The following is a 22,245-nucleotide window of genomic DNA, read 5'->3' as shown; positions in this document are numbered from 1 at the left end:
GAACGTGTGCCATCACAAGGGGGCTATATTCAATATAAGGGGGCCATATCCAGATTAAGGGGGCTAATTTTAGGATGGGGGGCTATGAGGGACATATACCCTATATGATTTGTTAGAGGGACACTGGCATTATAAGATGGACCCCATTTAACATTAAAAAAAAAAATTCTCTTTTCCTTCACCAAATTTGGGGGTGCGTCTTATAATCAGGTGCGTCTTATAAAGCGAAAAATACGGTAATTAATCCAAACATGTGAAGCTCATTGTTCTTTGTGCCTGAAATACTTCTTAATACTTTAGGGGAACCAAACAGAATTCTGGTGGTTTGAGGGGTTGAATAATAAATGACCCTCTGAATAAACTTTTCACAATTAAAAAAAAAAAAAAAAAAGAAATAACATTCTTTTTTGCTGCAGTGCATTTCACACTTCCAGGCTGATCTACAGTCCAAATGTCACAATGCCAAGTTAATTCCGAATGTGTAAACCTGCTAAATCTGTAGGGGGTTGAATACTACTTGTAGGCACTGTATATAGAAATACATAGTGCAAAGTAGTCAAAATGACTACCTCAGTAGTTCTAGTAGTTCTAGTGTTAAATCCCAAGACAAACTTTTTTCTTTCTTTTTTTTGCTTTTTTAACAGTATCACAGACAAACAGACAAACAATTCCCTAATGAAATTAAACAATTACAGTTATCACCACTATGAAATTGTGTTTAAACTATGCCACACTTATCTTCAATCTCCGCACACTTTGCTTCAGTACCTCGCACGCTCAGCCATGGTGTAAAAAATGTTAGCACCAAATCTGCATCTCTTGGCAAAAACAAAACAAAACAGTTTTCTGCCAGGAGATGTATATCTGCGAACTCAGTGAGAGTTCATTGAGATCACCTGAGATCACGTTACCTGTGGTCACAGGTGGAGGACCATGGAAACATCTAGCTGTGGCCGCAACTAACCTGAGTGACATGTCATCGCTGTGACTCAGTGTCTGCCTGAATTTACAGCGTAGGGTCCTGTTCTATGGCTGTATGCTGTCATTTCAGGTGTAGCAGACTGAAATTGTCGTGGGACCTAGTGTGGATTACGTCAGACCTGGGTGTTTTGGGGGTTAATAAAGGGGTGAAAGAGGGTGTTGTTTTTGTATCTTATTTCAAATAAAGGATTTTTTCGGTGTTTGTGTTTATATCTTTTCACTTACAGATTAGTAATGGGGGTCTCATAGACAACTCTCATTACTAATCTGGGGCTTACTAGCAGCTGTGAGCTGCCAATAATTCCTTATTACCCTGGTTGCCACCACACCAGGGCAATCAGGAAGAGCTAGGTAAAGTGCCAGGACTGTCACATCTAATGGTTGCGACAATCCTGAATGGCTGGTGGCTGCTATTTTTAGGCTTGGAAGCCAATAAGCATGGGTCTCCCCAGCCTGAGAATACCAGGCTTTAGTTGTTGGGATTTATCTTGGCTGGGTATCAAAATTAGGGGGACCACATGCTATTTTTTTTAAAATTATTTATTTAAATCATTTTTTTAAAAAAGCATGCGGTTCTTCCTATTTTGATACACAGCCAAGATAAGAGCATGGCTGGGGACTGCAGCCACCTGTAGCCATGTGCTTTATCTGTGCTTGTATATGTTGTCTGTTGGCAGGGACTGATTGAAGCCAATCAGAGATGACGTGGGCGGGCAAAGCACTGAATATGGATGAGGGATAATCAGCGGCCCCGAAAGTACAGCCACGACAACAGTTATGGCCGCGGGGAGTCTTAATAAGTATATTGTGCTTTAACCCTTTTGCTTCCTTTGTTTACAGTGGTTTCCCTGGCCAATCACAGCCATGCCAATACTTTAAATGGCTGTGATGGGCCTGTGAGTGGGTTTTCTGCAAACAAACACTTACTGAACACTGCCGACTTTTGAGCAAAATGTTCGGTAAGCCAAGCCCGAATGAACCGGCCAAGGCTTGTACCGAATCTGAAACTGGCGAACATGAACCGAACAAGTTCGCTCATCTCTAGTTTTCACAGATAAAACCCATACCTAATATACACCATGGGGCTACTCACATGTCCTTGTATCTTTGTTGACTGAGTGCTCCACACAAAATTCTAGAGTCATATCCAATCTTAATGTGGCTTTTGGATCAAAATTGCTAATGCAAAGCTATGGCGGGATTTGCACGTTGCGACATCGTAAGCCGATGCTGCGATGTCGCACGCGATAGTCCCCGCCCCCGTCGCAGCAGCGATATCTTGTGATTCCTGGCGTAGTGAACATTATCGCTGCGCCAGCTTCACATACACTTACCTGTCCTGCGACGTCGCTCTGGCCGGTGTCCCACCTCCTTCCTAAGGGGGCGGGTCATACAACGTCAGAGCGACATCACACGGCAGGCAACCAATCAAAGCGGAGGGGCGGAGATGAGAAGGATGTAAACATCCCGCCCACCTCCTTCCTTCCGTATAGCCGCCGGCAGCAGGTAAGGTGATGTTCCTCGCTCATGCGGCTTCATACACAGCGATGTGTGCTGCCGCAGGAACGAGGAACAACATCGTACCTGTTGCGGCAGCGTAATTTTGAAAAAGTCGGAGCCTACACCGATGATACGATAACGACGCTTTTGCGCTCGTTAATCGTATCATCTAGGATTTACACACTACGATGTCGAAAGTGACGCCGGATGTGCGTCACTTTCGATTTGACCCCACCGACATCGCATGTGCGATGTTGCAACGTGCAAAGCCGCCCTTAGTGTCCATAAAACGATTGGACAGCGCTTGGATGCCCTCTGTGTGATCTCCATTTTTCATAGAGCATTTTCATATGAGAAAGAATGAAAACCTCACCACAAAAAGTTCTTAGCCTATGTATCCATGATGAAATTTTGATGAGTTTATGACACTGCATTTTTTCACTGTGTCCAAAATGCAACGTCTTTCAGTTCCAGCAAAATGGATGGGGTTTATACAAATCTCATGCCCACTGTGCCTAAGGCTACACTCCCACATTGAGTATTTTGTCAGTTTTTGATGTTCCAACCAATACGCAAGATAAATGTAATACTATGCGCACATACATAAATATTTCCCCTACAAATTTTTAACACTTTAATGAATAAAATGTAATGATTAAAAATATTTAAAATATTACATAAAAATATAAAGAATATCAAGGAAATACATAACATAACAAAAAAAGCAAACATGCTGATGTGAGGGCATAATAAATATTCCAAAAAGTATTCAAAGTAATAGTCCCACTCAATGATATGTTTGATGTGTACAAGAGATGGAACAATGTCCATCTACTGAAACTGTATATGCAACATATACCTTGCTACATTTAGCTTAACAACGATGACATGTTGACAAATATGATAAGTATTATATAAAAGTATAATTACCCTAAACAGCACCAGAATGACTACACCCCAACCCGCGTTTCGCATGTTGCTTCCTCAAGTGGTAGAGGAATAACAAAACATTGTCAAAATTAAAAAACATTTAAAAAAATAAACAATAGGTATTTTCTGTTGAGATATTGGCCTCCTAATGTTCTACTATAGATGTGCGGGCCAAGTGTTTATTATGTTTTTGCATTGTGCACTGTGAGGGTAACAGATTTCAGAGGTCTGCAGAGGTAAAATTGTTTGAAAAGTAAAAGATTATTTCCATATATTTTCAATCTGTGAACTCCTTAGAAATATCGAAAAAATTCCATCGCATACAGGTTTTTCACAAATACTGACTGCACAGACATTTTTTTGCACCATACTTTGATCTCTTTGTGTGACTTTCGTGGATGACTTTGGTGTCATTATATTAGTTTGATTTCAATGGACGCTTAAAGGATTCTGACAAAGACTACAGCTTTTTTCACAGCTCGAATTAAATAATTTAGGCAGGGACTTAAACATTAGTAAATATTCTGCAGAACTTTTAGGTTCAAGGCTAAAGAAAAAGAACCTTCTAGCTACTGGCACCTGTTTTTCATGGTACAGAAGTAGAAAAAAAATGAATTTCTTCATACGTTTCTCAAGTAAATGGACTTGGACATAATAGTAGATCACAGAATCAACATGAGCCAACATTGTGGTGCTGCAGTTAAAAATGTCAACAAAATTCTGGGATTTTATTAAGACAAGCATTGAATCTAGATCAAGAGAGGTAATTATTCCCCTATACTCTGCCCTGGTCATACCCCACCTGGAATACTGTGTACAGTTCTGGGTGCCCCAATTAAGGAAAGACATCGATACAGTTAGGTCCAGAAATATTTGGACAGTGACACAATTTTCGCGAGTTGGGCTCTGCATGCCACCACATTGGATTTGAAATTAAACCTCTACAACAGAATTCAAGTGAAGATTGTAACGTTTAATTTGAAGGTTTGAACAAAAATATCTGATAGAAATTGTAGGAATTGTACACATTTCTTTACAAACACTCCACATTTTAGGAAGTCAAAAGTAATTGGACAAATAAACCAAACCCAAACAAAATATTTTTATTTTCAATATTTTGTTGCGAATCCTTTGGAGGCAATCACTGCCTTAAGTCTGGAACCCATGGACATCACCAAATGCTGGGTTTCCTCCTTCTTAATGCTTTGCCAGGCCTTTACAGCCGCAGCCTTCAGGTCTTGCTTGTTTGTGGGTCTTTCCGTCTTAAGTCTGGATTTGAGCAAGTGAAATGCATGCTCAATTGGGTTAAGATCTGGTGATTGACTTGGCCATTGCAGAATGTTCCACTTTTTTGCACTCATGAACTCCTGGATAGCTTTGGCTGTATGCTTGGGGTCATTGTCCATCTGTACTATGAAGCGCCGTCCGATCAACTTTGCGGCATTTGGCTGAATCTGGGCTGAAAGTATATCCCTGTACACTTCAGAATTCATCCGGCTACTCTTGTCTGCTGTTATGTCATCAATAAACACAAGTGACCCAGTGCCATTGAAAGCCATGCATGCCCATGCCATCACGTTGCCTCCACCATGTTTTACAGAGGATGTGGTGTGCCTTGGATCATGTGCCGTTCCCTTTCTTCTCCAAACTTTTTTCTTCCCATCATTCTGGTACAGGTTGATCTTTGTCTCATCTGTCCATAGAATACTTTTCCAGAACTGAGCTGGCTTCATGAGGTGTTTTTCAGCAAATTTAACTCTGGCCTGTCTATTTTTGGAATTGATGAATGGTTTGCATCTAGATGTGAACCCTTTGTATTTACTTTCATGGAGTCTTCTCTTTACTGTTGACTTAGAGACAGATACACCTACTTCACTGAGAGTGTTCTGGACTTCAGTTGATGTTGTGAATGGGTTCTTCTTCACCAAAGAAAGTATGCGGCGATCATCCGTGGACGCCCAGGCCTTTTTGAGTTCCCAAGCTCACCAGTCAATTCCTTTTTTCTCAGAATGTACCCGACTGTGGATTTTGCTACTCCAAGCATGTCTGCTATCTCTCTGATGGATTTTTTCTTTTTTTTCAGCCTCAGGATGTTCTGCTTCACCTCAATTGAGAGTTCCTTAGACCGCATGTTGTCTGGTCACAGCAACAGCTTCCAAATGCAAAACCACACACCTGTAATCAACCCCAGACCTTTTAACTACTTCATTGATTACAGGTTAACGAGGGAGACGCCTTCAGAGTTAATTGCAGCCCTTAGAGTCCCTTGTCCAATTACTTTTGGTCCCTTGAAAAAGAGGCTATGCATTACAGAGCTATGATTCCTAAACCCTTTCTCCGATTTGGATGTGAAAACTCTCATATTGCAGCTGGGAGTGTGCACTTTCAGCCCATATTATATAATAATTGTATTTCTGAACAGGTTTTTGTAAACAGCTAAAATAACAAAACTTGTGTCACTGTCCAAATATTTCTGGACCTAACTGTATATTGGCGCTAATCCAGAGAAGAGCTACCAAGATGGTAGAAGCAGAACAAGAGAAAACACACGACCAGTATCCAAGGTGCAAAAGGTGGAAACTTTATTTGACATAGGGGTAGGTGCAAGAGAAGGCTGAGAAGAGACTTAAAGGGAATCTGTTATCATTAGAGGACTATTTGTGGACTATGTGCTGCCAGAAAGTCCAGCATATTCATTAGCTCTGTATAACTGCTACATCTGCAGCAGAGAAAATATTAATTTTATCAAAATGACAGCAAACAGCCTAGTAAGTGACACACACTGGAATCAAGGTCTCTGTCTCTATATTATGCTCCTCTCAGATTAGGTGGCATATTCCCTTCAATAGCGATCTACAAATATCTATAAGTTAGTCACAGTGCAGAGGAAACTACCCTATTCTCATTAGCACAGAGAAGTACGAAAAGCAATTTTGACACTAAAAGGAAGGAGATTCAGATTAGAAATTAAGAAAAAAACTTTCTGACAGTGAGGGCAGTCAGAGATTGGAACAGGTGACCACGGGAGGTGGTGAGCTCTCCATCAATGGAAATCTTCAAACAGCAGTTGGATAAACATATAGCTGGAAGGATTTAGGAAAGCCTGCACTCACACCCAATAGCCCTTGAGGTCCCTTCCAATTCTACCACTCTATGATTCTATGAAGACGGTGTTTTCGTGTATTGCAGTGATGTTCCTAGGCTGATGGACAAATGTAACATTGAGAACAATGTGAGTGAGTGGAGACTCTTTATTAAGTCATCCAAGAAATATCTCAAAGGTGCTACTGCACAATGACAGCAAGTATGCCTCAGTGCTTGTAGGGCATTATGTGCACTTGAGGAAAAAGCTATGAGGATTTAAACGTAACTATGATGACCAAGGATAGTCAAAATATGGTGATCTGAAAGCTCTCTCTTTGCTCCTTGGATAGCAAGGAGAATACATGAAGTAACCATGCATTTTGTATAATTGGAACAGATGGGATAGGGCTCATTACTGGAGCCAAAAAAGTTGGCCAACGAGAATACTTTTCAATCTGAAATCAAGAACATAGTTGTAGAAAGTTTAGTTGATCCCACTGAAGTTGTCATGCCACCACTCCACATTAAGCTTGGACTGATGAAGCAGTTTGTGAAAGCTCTACTGAAAGATGGGGAAACTTTTAAGTACCTGTGTAACAAGTTTCAGGGACTATCTGAAGCAAAACTGAAAAGTGTCAAGATAATTGGAAATTCATGAATGATAACATGTTTGAAACAAAAATGAAAGCTGCTTAGAAAAGAGCTCGGGATTTCTTTAAAGAAGTCGCGAAGAAATTTTTAGGAAACAACAAAGACCCAAAATGTAATTCCATTGTGAACATTCTGAAACGTCTGCTGACTTTAAAGTTGCATTTTTTAAATTTCCATTTGAACTACTTTCCTCTTTTAGCAAAGAGCAAGGAGATAGCTTTCATCGGGATATTGAGGCAATGGAACAACGATACCAAGACACCAATATCCTCAGGCCTTCTATATATTTATTTATGTTACGCACTCATATAGAGTCATTAATTCCGTAGTGCTTTACAGACATGATTATCACCGTCCCTACTGGGGCTGACAATCTAAATTCCCTATCGGTATGTCTTTAGAGTGTGGGTGGAAACTGGGATACCTGGAGGAAACCCACACAAAAAAAGGGAGAACATACAAACTCCTTACAGATGTTGTTCTTGGTGGCATATGAACCCAGGACCTCAGCGTTGCAAAGCAACAGTGTTAAACATGTACTTGATGTTTTTTACGTTTGTAGCATGTATTTATTAATTGCAATGTGTTTGCAGATAGTATACCGTATTTTCCGCTTTATAAGACGCACTTTTGTTCCCCCAAATTTTGGGGGAAAGTAGGGGGTGCGTCTTATAAGCCGAATATACGGGGGGTGTATATATATATATATATATATACACTTCAGGGTACAGGGGAGGTGGGGGCGCTGCTGGGCGCAGGTGAACGCTGCGGCGGCAGCGTTTGATCTCCTGCTCCCGCTCATATAATATGCACAGCCGCTGTCCATCTCCGGTGGTGCTGAAATCGCACCGCAGTGATGGGCTGGGGCAGCGGTGCATATTATATGAGCCTGCGTCCCACTGTGATGGCACATGATCCCCCCCCGTGTTAGATTTGGCCCCCAGGCTGCTACTCATTCTAAAATAAAAAAGCTTCACTTACCCCCTCCAGCGTTTCTCCCCATGTCCCTGCTTCCACTGTGATCAGGCAGGCAGAGATCTCAGTCTGCTGTGCCGATCACATGACTGCACTGAGAACAAGGAAGTAAGGAAGAGAAGCACGGAGGGAGACAGGAGGGAGCTCAGCGCTGCAGGAGGTAAGGAAAGAGTGTTATATTTTACTATGGGCAGCAGCCTGGGGGCGATATCTAACACAGGGGGACTTGTGCGATCTATAGGGGCCATGGGCAGCACTATGGGGGCGATATCTAACACAGGGGGACTTGTGCGATCTATATAGGGGCCATGGGCAGCACTATGGGGGCGATATCTAACACAGGGAGACTTGCGCAATCTATATAGGGGCCATGGGTAGCACTATGGGGGTGATATCTAACACAGGGGGACTTGTGCGATCTATAGGGGCCATGGGGATCATCATGGGGCGATATCTAACACAGGGGGACTTGTGCGATCTATATAGGGGCCATGGGCAGCACCATGGGGGCGATATCTAATACAGGGGGACTTGTGCGATCTATAGGGGCCATGGGCAGCACTATGGGGGCGATATCTAACACAGGGGGACTTGTGCGATCTATAGGGGCCATGGGGATCATCATGGGGCGATATCTAACACAGGGGGACTTGTGCGATCTATATAGGGGCCATGGGCAGCACCATGGGGGCGATATCTAATACAGGGGGACTTGTGCGATCTATAGGGGCCATGGGCAGCACAGGGGAACGTGTGCCATCACAAGGGGGCTATATTCAATATAAGGGGGCCATATTCAGATTAAGGGGGGCTAATTTTAGGATGGGGGCTATGAGGGACATATACCCTATATGATTTGTTAGAGGGACACTGGAATTATAAGATGGACCCCATTTAACATAAAAAAAAAAATTCTCTTTCCTTCACCAAATTTGGGGGTGCGTCTTATAATCAGGTGCGTCTTATAAAGTGAAAAATACGGTATATCTATGTTTGTATATTGGCCATGTATTTTTGCACCCTGTGGGCATGGTAGCATAATTTCCTTGAGTCGGCATCCCCGCCAAGTCATGGTAATCTTGCATGGTGACTTTTTTTGGATGCAACTGTGCAGCTCAGAAGGAGGGCGGTTGCTTCCCGGCTTTATTAGGCACACTGGGCATGACCGAAAGTTCAGAAGACGTGTGCGTGACCATCAAAAATGTTTCAATATTTCTTTACTGAGCAGAAAAATGTAGCTTTAAATTGTTTTAAGAATCAAAATTTACTCAGATGCCATCCCAGGTCCACCAACAGCCATGTCTGTATATTCTCGAAACAATGCATGGGACAGTCACAATTTGTTAAAAAGCACTGTAAAAATCCTCTAAACTCTTCGTTCATGCAATACAAGCACCTGTAGCATGCTGTCAGAAAAGTAGTAAGGGGAATTGCATGATTGTCATCTAATTTGCTTGTAGGCTCGAAATATAAGCTTTAAAGCAGCTGCAACATCAAAATGTCAACAAATCCACAGACCATCTGTACAACAGGGGCAATAGCCACTAGTTTTGAGGCTGAATATTTCTTTTTTTTTGGTCAGTTTTTTTCTCAATAAATGTAAAGGTGCAGTCTAGGGTTAAAAGAATAATATTTTGGGTTTTTTTGGGTTTTTTTTTCAAAAAACTTTCAGTTAATTTCTCCTCCTGTAAAAAGAGATAAATTAAATAAATCAAATCTTAACTAAAATAAAGCTTTTATAATGTTGCTTGAAATTGCTATGCAGCAAGCAGAGATAATCTTTGAAATTAAAAAAACAGATTATATCCAGAAACATTGACCCCTGAATAAGATATGTACCAACCCATTAATATATGATTAGCCTCAAGGCAACCCACCGTTAAAATATAAATTTATAAGCCAGCACTGTGCCCCCTATTAACTATAATTACGGTATCTAATTTTCAGAATAAAAGCATAAATTAACCACTGTGCCTCTCTCCCCAATTCCTTACAAGTCCATGTCCTGTGTCCTATTACTCGCATTTACTACAATTTTATGCACTCTCTTCAATCCACCAACAATTTAATTGCAATTCCATGTCCTCTCACCCTCCCAATTAATTGCAATTCCATGTCCTCTCCAACCCTATCATCACGTCATTACAACCCCACTCCCAATTTACTACAGTTTTACATCTTCTTTCCAAATCTACCTCCAACTCATTACAATTACATGTCCTCTCCCCTCACATCCTAGCATTTATGAAAAGTACATGTTTCCCACCCCACAACCCAATTGATTACAATTTCCTCTTTTCTTTTCATTAAAATTCTATTTCTTCTTTCCACCCTCACCTCTAATGCTTTACAATTTCATGTTGTCTCTTCCACTTGCATGCCCAACTTATTACAATTGTATGCCCTCTCTCCAACCTCTCCAATTCATTACAATTCCATATCCTCTCTCATTACATGTCCCCTCCCCATTTCATTACAATTATTTGTTCTCTCTCTCTCCCCAAATTCATTTAAATTTCATGTGGTCTTTCCCACTGACATGCCCAATTCAATAGAATTCTGTCCTCGAACCCTTCCAATTCAGTACAATTTCATGTCCTTTCTCCCATTACATGTCATCTCCCCCACTTCATTACATTACAATTATGTGTCCGCTCTTTCACCCCAATTCATTCCAATTTCATATCCTCTCTCCCACTCACATGATTCATTCATTATAATTATATGCCCTCTCTCCAACCCCTCCGAATTCATTACAATTTCATGTCGTCTCTCCCATTATATCCTCTCCCCCATTGCATTACAATTGTGTCATCTCTTCAAACCCTAATTCATTACAATTCCATGTCCTCCCTTCAATCCTTTCTTCAATTCTTTATAATTCTACATTAATGAGCAAAAGGGTAACAATGTTTTGATCTTTTGACTTTCAGGCTCCATATCTCACCATCCACTACAGCTTTGAGTGTGAGGCTTTCATTTTATAGACAATCATCTTGACTATCTCATTTATAAATTTCAATTGCAACTACATAGCATATCATTAGTTATGCAAAGTATTGTCATGTCACTGCATTGTTACGGTTTTGCTCCTAAAAAAAAAAAATTATTTCAATTATTCTGTTAGTATTGGTAATTCCACCAGTGAGAAGCTGGCTGCAGACTAAAGACTATTGGACCAATGGACATAGAGTGGAGTCCACAGCTCTAATAATGGATCCGGACATTTTCCAGTACATAGCGCTGGTTATGTTGATCTCATTACTGTGTTTTATTACATATTTTCTTGCTGATCAGTTTAAAGTGCAAAATAAAATGTCAATGCATCAGGAGGGGCACCTTGGAAGACACAGTTCATGTCTACATATACCATGCTCATCCGGGCCCTGAAGCCATGAGGGGTGAGATTGGTAATTAGAGTAAAGCAATCATTCCATTACTCTCATTACTATCACAGGGACCTCAATTAAGCCATTGTTCTCCATGCCACTAGTCCCATTATGTGTATAGTGATAGTACACCCGGGTAGAGCCATCACCACAAGGGTCTCACATGCAGTGAGGGGCTCAACCTCAGGAAAATACCTTCATCAACGCACAATTAACATTGGGAGGGGTGTCTTGAAACCCAGGGGACATAGGGTACTTAGGAGACTGGCGAGATGAGGAGCATTGGCTGTGACTGCAGACCATAATGGCAAGAGATACAAAAAGTTGGAAGACAGTGGGTATTGTCTGGTACAGGGCAATGGAACTACTGGTCCCAGTTTGGGATCTCGTGGACTGGAAGCATCTCATTTTAGCTATCTTCCTGGAGTTGCTGTAGACTGAGGATGAAAGTATAAAAATATTTGCATCATTAACCTGCCTTGATGATTAATCACACCCACAACCTCAGATCTTCAGACCAACTTATTCTTTCAACTCAACTTGAATCCTTCTGGGCATGCTCTGAATCAGATTTAAGCATGTCCAAACCAAAATATGATCCCAGGCCTCTTCTACATGTTCCCAATGATGGTGTATACTGGTCAACTTTCTTGGATATGTTTATAACTTTTTCTTCAACCCACAACTGTTCAATTGGGTTGAGGTCTGGGGACTATGGGGGCCAATCCAGCACCTCTACTTCATTGTTATTGAATCATTTCTTTGACAATCTTGACACATGTCTTGCGTCGTTTTCCTACTGGAACACTATGTCGTCCTTTTCATACCCACAGTACTCGAGTGTACAAAGTAACTCATCATGTAGGATACTCAAATATTGCTTAGCATTGAGACCATCATCAATCCTGGACAAGTATCCAATGCCTTTGGCTGTGAAACAACCCCATATCATCAGACTTCCTCCACAAAACTTGACAGTTCCTTCAATTTCTCAATCAGTTAGCCTCTTTATCCCTTGTTTCATCCACACTTATTTGCACCCATCAGAGCTTAGTCTGTAAACTTTTGTCTCATTGAACCAAATCACCCATTTCCAATCTTCTACCATCCATTTTTTGTACTTTTTTTGAAAACTTTTATGACAATATTGAAGTCAAGGCTTCTTCACTTTTTTTGGGCCACCATGCAAAATTTGTGTAAACGCATCACACAGTGCTTCTATAGACGTCTGTGATCTCACTATTACAAAGCATACAAGCCTCTTCCACTGCTATGTTTGTCATGTCAGGACTTAAAGACATTGTGATTAGTTGACTTGTTGATATTTTGCCTGGACGTCCACCTCTTGGTTTTGAATGGATGGAACAACTTTATTTCATATTCTTTCAACTGTTAAGCTACTCACATGATGCAGTCTGGCAATTTTCTTGACAGAGAGATGGCTATCGATGAGCTGTATGATGCGGTTTCTCTTTTGTTTTTAAATCTTCATGGCTGCTACTCAATTTGAACCAGTGACCTTTCATTTGGTGATTAACATAATAACACACTAACCTATTAGGGAATCTGAGAACTATTTGTAATTTTTAGTATACAAGAAGAAAAATATTTTTCCACCACCAGGAACCAAACAGTAGCAAAGCAGTGACATGACAAGAATTTACAAAACTAATCATATGCTAAATAGTGGGAAGTCAAATTTATGTATGATATAGCCAAGATAATCATCTATAAATCGTAGTCTTATGTTTGATGCTGTAGTGGATGGTTATATGGAGCAAGAAAGTCAAAAGTTCAAAACATTGTTACCCTTTTGCTCATCAGTGTATTTTCTCTCCTCCCCAATTCCTTACAATTACATATCCACTCTTCCACCCCTCCCTCAATTCATTACAATTCCATATACTCTGTTCCATCCCCCACCCCAAATTTATTGCCAGTACATGTCCTCTCTCCCACCACAACCAAATTTTGCTCTCCCCTACTGCATAAAAACAAATCAGTCACTTAACTCTCTAGACGATCCCCCATGGCACCACTTCCATCATTTTATATGCAGGTTCCTGGTAATTGACACAGCTGGCAAGATAATGTCATCGAGCTGCCTGAGACATAGGGAAAGTGGCAGGCAGGAAGACAAGAATGCTTTCCTGCAGCTACTGTGCAACTTGGTATTGCTGGCATCAGAACAGCAAAAATGCGCCGTGATTGACGATGCGTACTGCCAATGGTGGCAAAAAAGTCTTTAATGAAAGCATTCTGGCCATGAGCCGCATTGAAGCCTCAAGCTCTAGCCCACATAGCCTTATTAATAACATGTTCCTCTCTGTAAGAATTTGCTTTTCGGGACACATGTTTGGCCTGGACCCATTCAGCTAAATACCTTATAGTTACATATGTTGTCCATTGAGTCTCATATTAGCCAAAACTTCCATTGGAAGTAATGAAAAACATGAACATTTTAATGTTCTTTGAGAGACTGTTCTAAAGTAAGAAAAAAAACAACCCTCTATCGATCCTGGACAGCTGCTCATGCCGTCCTTCACAAGTCCTAATAAATTATGTTGCCTCACCCATGAAAGAATTATTATAAAGTGGTGGTTACTAGATGTCTTCCTTCTTTTGAGCTGCTAATTACTAAGCATTATCCATCACGAGCAAATGACACACCAAGAAAGAATACAGGATTTGTAGGCAGGCCTCTGCCGATTTACTCCTGCTCTTTTGTCTATCATACGCATGCAGACATAACAGACCAGGCGATTCTCCATTTTCGTTTTTCCTCCCCTTCTTCCAAGAGCTGTAACTTTGTTATTTTTCCATCAACATAGTGTATGAGGGCTTGTTTTTTGCTTTTTTGCAGGTCAAGTTAAACTGTTGAAAGAAACCATTGATTTTACCATCTAGTGTACTGAAAAACGGGAAACAAATTACAAGTGCGGTGAAATTGCAAAAAAAAGTGCAATTCCACCATTGTTTTTTTGTGTTTTTTATTTACCTTGTTCACTATGTGGTAAAATTGACCTGGCAATATGATTCTTCAGGTGGGTTCGGCTTCATAAATAACAGACAAAATGTATAGTTTTTTTTAATTAATTGGTGAAAATAATGGTACTTCTGTTGCCATATTCAGAGAACTGTAACATTCTCAGTTTTCAGAATCTGAGGCTTTGTAATGGTTTATGTTTTGCGCCCTAAGCCGGCTCTAATATAAATACCATTTTTGGGTACATGAGATGTTTTGATCGAATCTTATTTCAATATGTGGTGACCAAACAATGTAATTCTGGCATTTTGGGTTTTTTTTGCGGCATGCTGTTTACCAATCAGATTAATTTACTTTATATTTAATAGATCTGACATTTCTGAAAGCTGCAATATGAAATATGTGTAATTTTAATTTTCAATGGGGCAAGTGGGGGGGGGGTTAATTTGAACTTTTGTGTTTTTTTCATAGTTTTAAATACTTTTATTTTACACTTTTTGTTGTTTTTACTACTTGCTTTAGGGGACTTAAAGCTGCGATCTTCCAATCACTTGTGCTGTACAGAGTAGGGTTCTGTACAGCAGAAATGCGGACTTTGTATGAATGCCAGCATTCACAGGAAGTTCATCATGACAGAGAGAAGGGTCATCACCTGACCCCTGGCTGTAATGACAACCCATCAGCGTCCCATGATCATGTCACATGACCGCTGATAGAAGCGGAGAATGATGCGCTCCATGCCGCAGGGTGCTAAATCTCACTGCCAGAGATTAACAGCAGGATTTAACTTGTTCTGAATACCGCTGTTAGAGGCACATGTCAGCTGATCAGATCAGCCAACATGTGCAGGGAAAGATGTGGGCTCCACATTTGAGCCCGCATCAAAGAGAGAGACACGACCTATCACATAAAAATATGTCATAGATCGTGAAGGAGTTAAGTTGAGGATGGTAAAGCAATTGGATAATGGAAGGAGAAAAGTATGATGGGAAGTGAAAGAAGGGAGTTCCAGGACCTATAATGTGGCCAAACAGAATAAGGATGAACAGAGACTCTCCACTGAAAGAGTGGATGTGAAGTAACAGAGAATGAGACTCGGTACAGTTCCTGGAAATAGAAGACTGAAATATACACCAAAACTAGTTGCTGTGAGAAATAAGGACACCTAGACCATGTTTTTCCACAGGTTTGCATGAAAAAATGTAGTCATGACAGAAAACGTATTTCAGACTGTAAAGTTTTTCTCCCAGAAAGTTATTGCAATTACCGTACATGTTTTGTTTTGAACTTGTTTATTTCCATTATGTGTTTTGGAACAACAAAAAAATAGAGAAAAAAAGACAAATTGGACATAATTGCACACAAAACTCCAAAAAATGGGCTGGACAAAATTGTTGTCACCTTAACTTAATATTTAGTTGCACACTCTTTGAAATAAATAACTGCAATCAATCACTTCCTATAACCATCTACAAGCTTTTTACGCCTCTCAACTGGAATTTTGGACTCTTCTTTTACAAACTGCTCAGGTCTTTCATATTTGAAAAGGCCTTTTCCCCACAGAAATTTTAAGATCTCTCCAGAGGTGTTCAATAGGATTTAGATTCAGACTCATTGCTGCCACTTCAGAACTCTCGAGTGCTTTGTATCCATCCATTACTGAGTGCTTCTTGAAGAATGTTTGGGGTCATTGTCCTGCTGGAAACCCATGACCTAGGACACAAACCCAGCTTTCTGACACTGGGCACTACATTGTGACCGAAATTCCTTTAGTAATCTTCAGATTTCAAGAGGTCTTGTACACAGTCAAAAGCACCCAGTGCCAGAGGCCACAAAGCAACCTCAAAACCTCTTTGAGCCTCTACTACAATTGACTGTAGGTATTGTGCTCTTTTCTTTGTTGGCCTCATTCCTTTTTCGGTAAACAGTAGAATGATGTCCTTTACCAAAAAGCTCAATCTTGGCCTCATCTGTCCAAAAGACATTTTCCCAGAAGGATTTTTACTTTCTCACGTACATTTTGGCAAACTGCAGCCTAGCTTTTTTATGTCTCTTTGGTAGCAGTAAGGTCCTCCTGGGTTTCCTACTGTAGCGCTTCATTTTATTCAAATGTTGATAGTTCACGCTAACACTGATGCACCCTGAGCCTCCAGCATAGCTTGAATTTCTTTGGAACTTGATTGGACTATCCTGTGTTGCAACCTGTCTTTATTTTTCTCTTCTCTCCACATGAAGGGAGACTAGATACAGTGCCATAAGTCACCCATAGGAACATCAAGATCTCTGGAGATTGACTTGAAACCTTGAGATTGTTGATATTTTTAAAAAAATGTTGGTTCGTAGGTCCACAAATTGTTCTCTTCTGCTCATTCTGTTCTCTATGCTTAATGTAGCACACACAAACACACAATGCAAAAACTAAGTCAAATTCTCACTTTTTTTATTTCAGGTGTGATTTCCATATTTCCCACACCTGTTATTTGCAAAAGGTGAGTTTGAAGGAGTATCACATGCTTGCAAAAAAGTTGTTCACCCACAATTTTAGAAAAATTCCAACAATTTTGGGTTCTGTGTGAAATTCTGTCCATCTTGCCTTTTTTTCTGTTTTTCGTGTTGTTCCAATACCCACAAAGGATATAATCATGTGTATAACAAAAGTTGCAATAATTTTCTGGGAGAAATATTTTATTTTCTGGAACAATTTCAAGGGTACCAATTAGTGATGAGTGAGCACTACCATGCTTGTGTGCTCAGATGGGCGGGATTTGAGTACCCAAGTATAATTGAAGTCAATGGGGAAATCGGGCATTTTTCCGGGAAATTCTTCCAGAAAATGCTTTAGTCCCCCATTGATGTCTATTGATATCCATTATAATCGGGTACTCAAGTTGCGTCCAACTGCTCGTTACAAGTAGTGAGCACCTGAGCATGGCAGTGCGCATTCATCACTACACTTTTCACCATGACTGTAGGAACACTTTAAGGCCGTACAGCACAACGCAAACAACATGAAAATTTAAGACCTAAAGCAAAAGGCAACTCATATTTCAATATCTTGAAGTGTTTATGTGACTCCCTGGCCTATCAAGTCGTCACAGAGTATAGTGCAATCTGCCCTTCTGCACAGTATCCTCCTTGGTTATGGGTCCCTGACCTTTGGTATTGCTAAGAACAAGCTAATCCAAATCTTAGGAACACTCTGCACCACACCCACCAGACACACTAGTGGACAGCCTGAAGGTAATAGGGTCACCAACTTGGGGGGCTGGTTAAGGGGAGCTCAGGAGTGTCAGGAGCAGTTCAGTTGAGGGTGACTCTCGAGAGGAGAAGTCAGGAGCTCGGCTCCTTGGTACTACTAGGTGGCAGACGTTGGTCTGGGTCTAGTAGGAGCTGGACCCCGGTCACAGAGGATCGTGACAAGGGGCACGGACTGTCGAGGAGGACAGCCAGCGGCCTTGTGCCATCATCGGGCAGGGGCCAGGGCACGACGGGGTACGTGGACCCTAGGTCAGGAAGTAGATTCAGGCGTCCTGGCAATTTATCCGACGAGGATGGAGCCTTCAAGATCCATTATCCACCCGCTCCAAAATCGGGGTATTAGCACAACGAGGGGGATACGACTTTGCCACTACATAGTCCAGAAAATCCCAAGCGTGAACACTGAGAGCAAGCTCACCCAGTTAGCCACACTGGTGAGCGGGACCCGACTAGTTTTATGCTAAAGGGAGTAGTTAGAAGAAAAGGTGACAAGGAAAAGGTCACAGGCTAACAGGCAACACCAACGGGTACAGGATCCAGGCGTGCTCCCTCCAAGCAGCAGCGGTGTCAAGAACTTTGGTTTACCACAGTTGGCGGTGTCAGCGTTATTGGACTAGGTGAGTACATAAGTGACCCTTACCGTCCCAACGTTACCTCCCCGTCGCCCTCATCGAGTCCCGGGGCATTCCCCCTACCCGTGAAGGGGTTAAACACCAGGCTGCCCCCCCCCATCGCCACCGGGTACTCCCAACTGCAGCAGTGGTACTCCACCTTACCACACACCATGGGTGGCGTCACAAACTTTCCACTTACTCCCTTGTAAATAAACCCCCTTTTATTCCGAGTGGCCGCGTGACCCCGACCCCGGGTCCGGAGATCCCTCAAGCCACAGCAGATCTGGATCTGAGCAGCCCGGCTGCTGACGCGGGGCCGGCACAGCCTGGAAACATTTGGCGTCACAAACTGGATCCGAGCAGGACCCACTTACCTGGGTGACGTGCGCCTTAGAGCCGAAAACCGCAAGTCAAGATTCCTCTTCCCGCCAATTCCACCATTTTCTGCCATATTTTTGTGCCAAAATGCCATCTTCCCTGTGAAAGCGCATGCTGCGGAAGCCCCGCCCTTCGTCCTGTGTGTGAGGCCGGAACCGGAAGTTCATAGAGGGCCACAGCGCACGAAATAGTGCTGAGTGAAAACCAAGGGGGACGTGCCGGAATGTAACCACAGCGGAAGAGAAGCAGGGATGCCAGGACTCTGCCATAACGTTCCTGGATAATACAGAAGCAAGATGGCGGAGCAGGACTGGTCACCGGAATGTGCTGTTCCCGGGACCGCGACTTGGATTGAGGAGGAGACAGAGCAGTTGTGCAGGAGAATGCAGACGCAGTTCCTGTTTATCTTGAACCACTGGAGGGAAGAGATGAGGAGCCTGGCGATAGCAGTGCGAGCCCATGAGATGGAAGTCCCACGTGAAGAGAGGGTAAGCGGTTACCCAGTCCCTATTGATTGCCCAAATCCAGCCACAGCGGCTGAGGGATCCGGTCCGCCCCCGCTCGCGGTGAGCACTCCACTATCACCTACCCCGTCCTCGGCAGATGCCAAGCAGCCCACGTCAATCCCGGCAGCGGTACCTTTGGTGCCTTTAAGTAAAGTTACCGCTGCAGAAACCACGGGGCTGTCCCTCATCCCCGTCATGACAGCGGTCATCCGGACCCCGGCCAGACCAGACCCGGCAACATCACCGGGCCCGTCCTCAGAGGCAGAGCACCCGGACCCTGCAACCCCAGCTGCGGAGCAGTCGGTCCTTCCATCTGCAGATGCAGGAGTGGAACCTAAAGATTTCCCGGTTCCACTGCCGCGCGGCATCCCGACGGCTGTTGGGGCCGAAGGAGTTCACATAAAACCAGAGCCACACCACCATCGAAAGCTGACACCAGCGATGACAACTTCAGACCTGCGGCAGCGGGACATCGTTGCCGGTACACGGAGGAAGAAAGAAAATCTGAGGATGACCACCTTTCGTGTTGGAGGGCCGCAATGAAGGGGCCGCAATGAAGGGGCCTCGTGCGGCGCTTCGACCCTGAGAAGGGGTGGGGTTTCCTCTGGGAAGCAAGTCTCCCCAATGAAGTCTTTGTAGCTCGAAGAGATATCGAGCAGCATCTCCCGAGGGATCACCCGGGTTGTAATCTGGAGCTAGGGGAGGTGGTCACTTACACGCGGCACTGGAGCGAGCGGGGCTGGTATGCCCTAGATGTGAAGCGGCTCGCATTGGTGAATGAGCAAGTTGTGCCAGCTGGAGCTGTTGATTACCAGCCTCTCAGTGAGCGGTACCAGTAAATAACAGAAAAATGTTGCAAATGCCAGTGGTTTAACGATGCCATAGAATTGTTAGGTATCGGTGCTTTCGTTTATTGTTTTTCATAGTTTGTTATTTTTCATATAGAAAATGTTAGTAAATAAGTGCCTAATCAACCGGTTTTAATGAAAAGAGTGAAAGTTACCAGAGTTGCAAGAAGATTGTTAAAATGTGTACACCCGGTACATGGACTCCGTTAAAGCTTTTATATTTATTAAAACATACCATGATCACAGGACTGGCGTGACCAACACGAACTTGTGTTTTGTATATAGTTGCACCTCCTGTGCCCACCAGAGTCGTCTAACACAACGCCCGGGACCTTAACCTGATCACGGACCCACAATAGGTATGCAGCAGGTCAAGTTATTTGGGTGGCGGGCTAATGGGATCCAGGACTGTGGGACTGGACTGTCGTGGGTAGAGGCTGCAACGGAGCAGGTTGCGTGTCTGCTACCACTGAAATCGGTAGCGTCCCACCGTTGAAAAAATTAACTCTTTAAAAATGTTGAGTAACGTTTAAGTGATAAGCCTCCCTGATATGGGATGAAAATGCAAATAAAAATGTTAATCTTTTTTCTCACCCCTTTTTCTACAGTTAAAAAAAATAAAATAATAATAAACCTCTGATGTCCTGTAGCTCGGGGATGAGCTACGTTTAACCAAGGGAGAATGTGATGCCCTGGCCTATCAGGTTGTCACAGGGTATTGTGCAATCTGCCCTTCTGCACAGTATCCACCTCCTCCTTTGTTACGGGTCCCTGACCTTTGGTGTTGCCAAGAACAATCTAATCAAAATCCTAGGAATGCTCGGCACCACACCCACCAGACACACCAGCGGACAGCCTGAAGGGAATAGGGTCACCCACTTGGGGGGTTGGTTACGGGGAGGTCAGGAGTGTCAGGAACAGTTCAGTTGAGTGGTGACTCTCGAGAGGAGAGGTCAGGAGCTGGGCTCCTTGGTACTACTAGGTCGCAGATGTTGGTCTGGGCCTAGTAGGAGCTGGACCCCAGTCGCAGGGGATCGTGACAAGGGGCACGGACTGTCAAGGAGGACAGCCGGCGGCCTTGTGCCATCACTGGGCAGGGGCCAGGGAACGACGGGGTACGTGGACTCTAGGTCAGGAAGTAGCTTCAGGTGTCCTGGCAATTTACCCGACGAGGACAGAGCCTTCAAGATCCATTATCCACCCGCTCCAAATTCGGGGTACTAGCGCAACGAGGGGGATACAACTTTCCCACTACATAGTCCAGAAAATCCCAAGCGTGAACACTGAGAGCAAGCTCACCCAGTTAGGCACACTGGTGAGCGGGACCCGACAAGTTTTGTGCTAAAGGGACCAGTTAGAAGAAAAGGTGACAAGGAAAAGGTCACAGGCTAACAGGCAACACCAACGGGTACAGGATCCAGGCATGCTCCCTCCAAGCAGCAGCGGTGTCAAGAACTTTGGTTTACCACGGTTGGCGGTGTCAGCGTTATTGGACTGAGTGAGTACATAAGTGACCCTTACCGTCCCAATGTTACCTCCCCGTCGCCCTCATCGAGTCCCAGGGCATTCCCCCTACTCGTGGAGGGGTTAAACACCAGGCTGCCCCCACCATCGCCACCGGGTACTCCCAACTGCAGCGGTGGTACTCCACCTTACGACACACCATGGGTGGAGTCACGAACTTTCCACATCCTCCCTTGTAAATATTCCCCCTTTTATTCTGAGTGGCCGCGCGACCCCAACCCCGGGTCCGGAGATCCCTTGAGCCTCCGTGGATCCGAATTCGAGCAGCCTGGCTGCTGATGCGAGGGCGTCATATTTATATGTGTAAGCTTTGGGGCATAAAAATGTTTCAACCACACAAGTATTTTGCTCAGGGGTTTTTTTCAGCTGTATTTATAAGCTAAAAGCAGAAATGGAACCTCCAGAAAGAAAGTAAAAGTAAAACAATATAGAACTAAAATTAAAGTGCAGCTTCTTTATGTTTTCTTCCTTGTTTTGGCCTCCAAACACTGACCAAATACTGATGAAATACTGGGATGTGATTAAGGCCTTAGGCTTTAAAGGTTCATGAAAAACCCAAGAAAGGAAACAAACAATAAGTTTCCCTACTTTTTAATTAAGTTCAAAGAATGAATTTTACAT

At 43.0% G+C, this 22,245-nt stretch overlaps 1 protein-coding gene across 1 annotated transcript in view; it reads right to left on the bottom strand.

Moving 5' to 3' along the window:
* SUGCT (succinyl-CoA:glutarate-CoA transferase) overlaps positions 1–22,245 on the bottom strand; it is a 1,764,969-nt gene that overhangs the window by 1,350,453 nt on the left and 392,271 nt on the right. The gene's annotated exons all lie outside the window — the stretch shown is intronic.

The sequence above is a fragment of the Anomaloglossus baeobatrachus genome, chromosome 6 (assembly GCF_048569485.1).
Source record: "Anomaloglossus baeobatrachus isolate aAnoBae1 chromosome 6, aAnoBae1.hap1, whole genome shotgun sequence".
Classification (NCBI taxonomy): domain Eukaryota; kingdom Metazoa; phylum Chordata; class Amphibia; order Anura; family Aromobatidae; genus Anomaloglossus; species Anomaloglossus baeobatrachus.
Note: the sequence above shows the minus strand (reverse complement) of the source record. Positions and strands in the feature narration are given on the sequence as shown.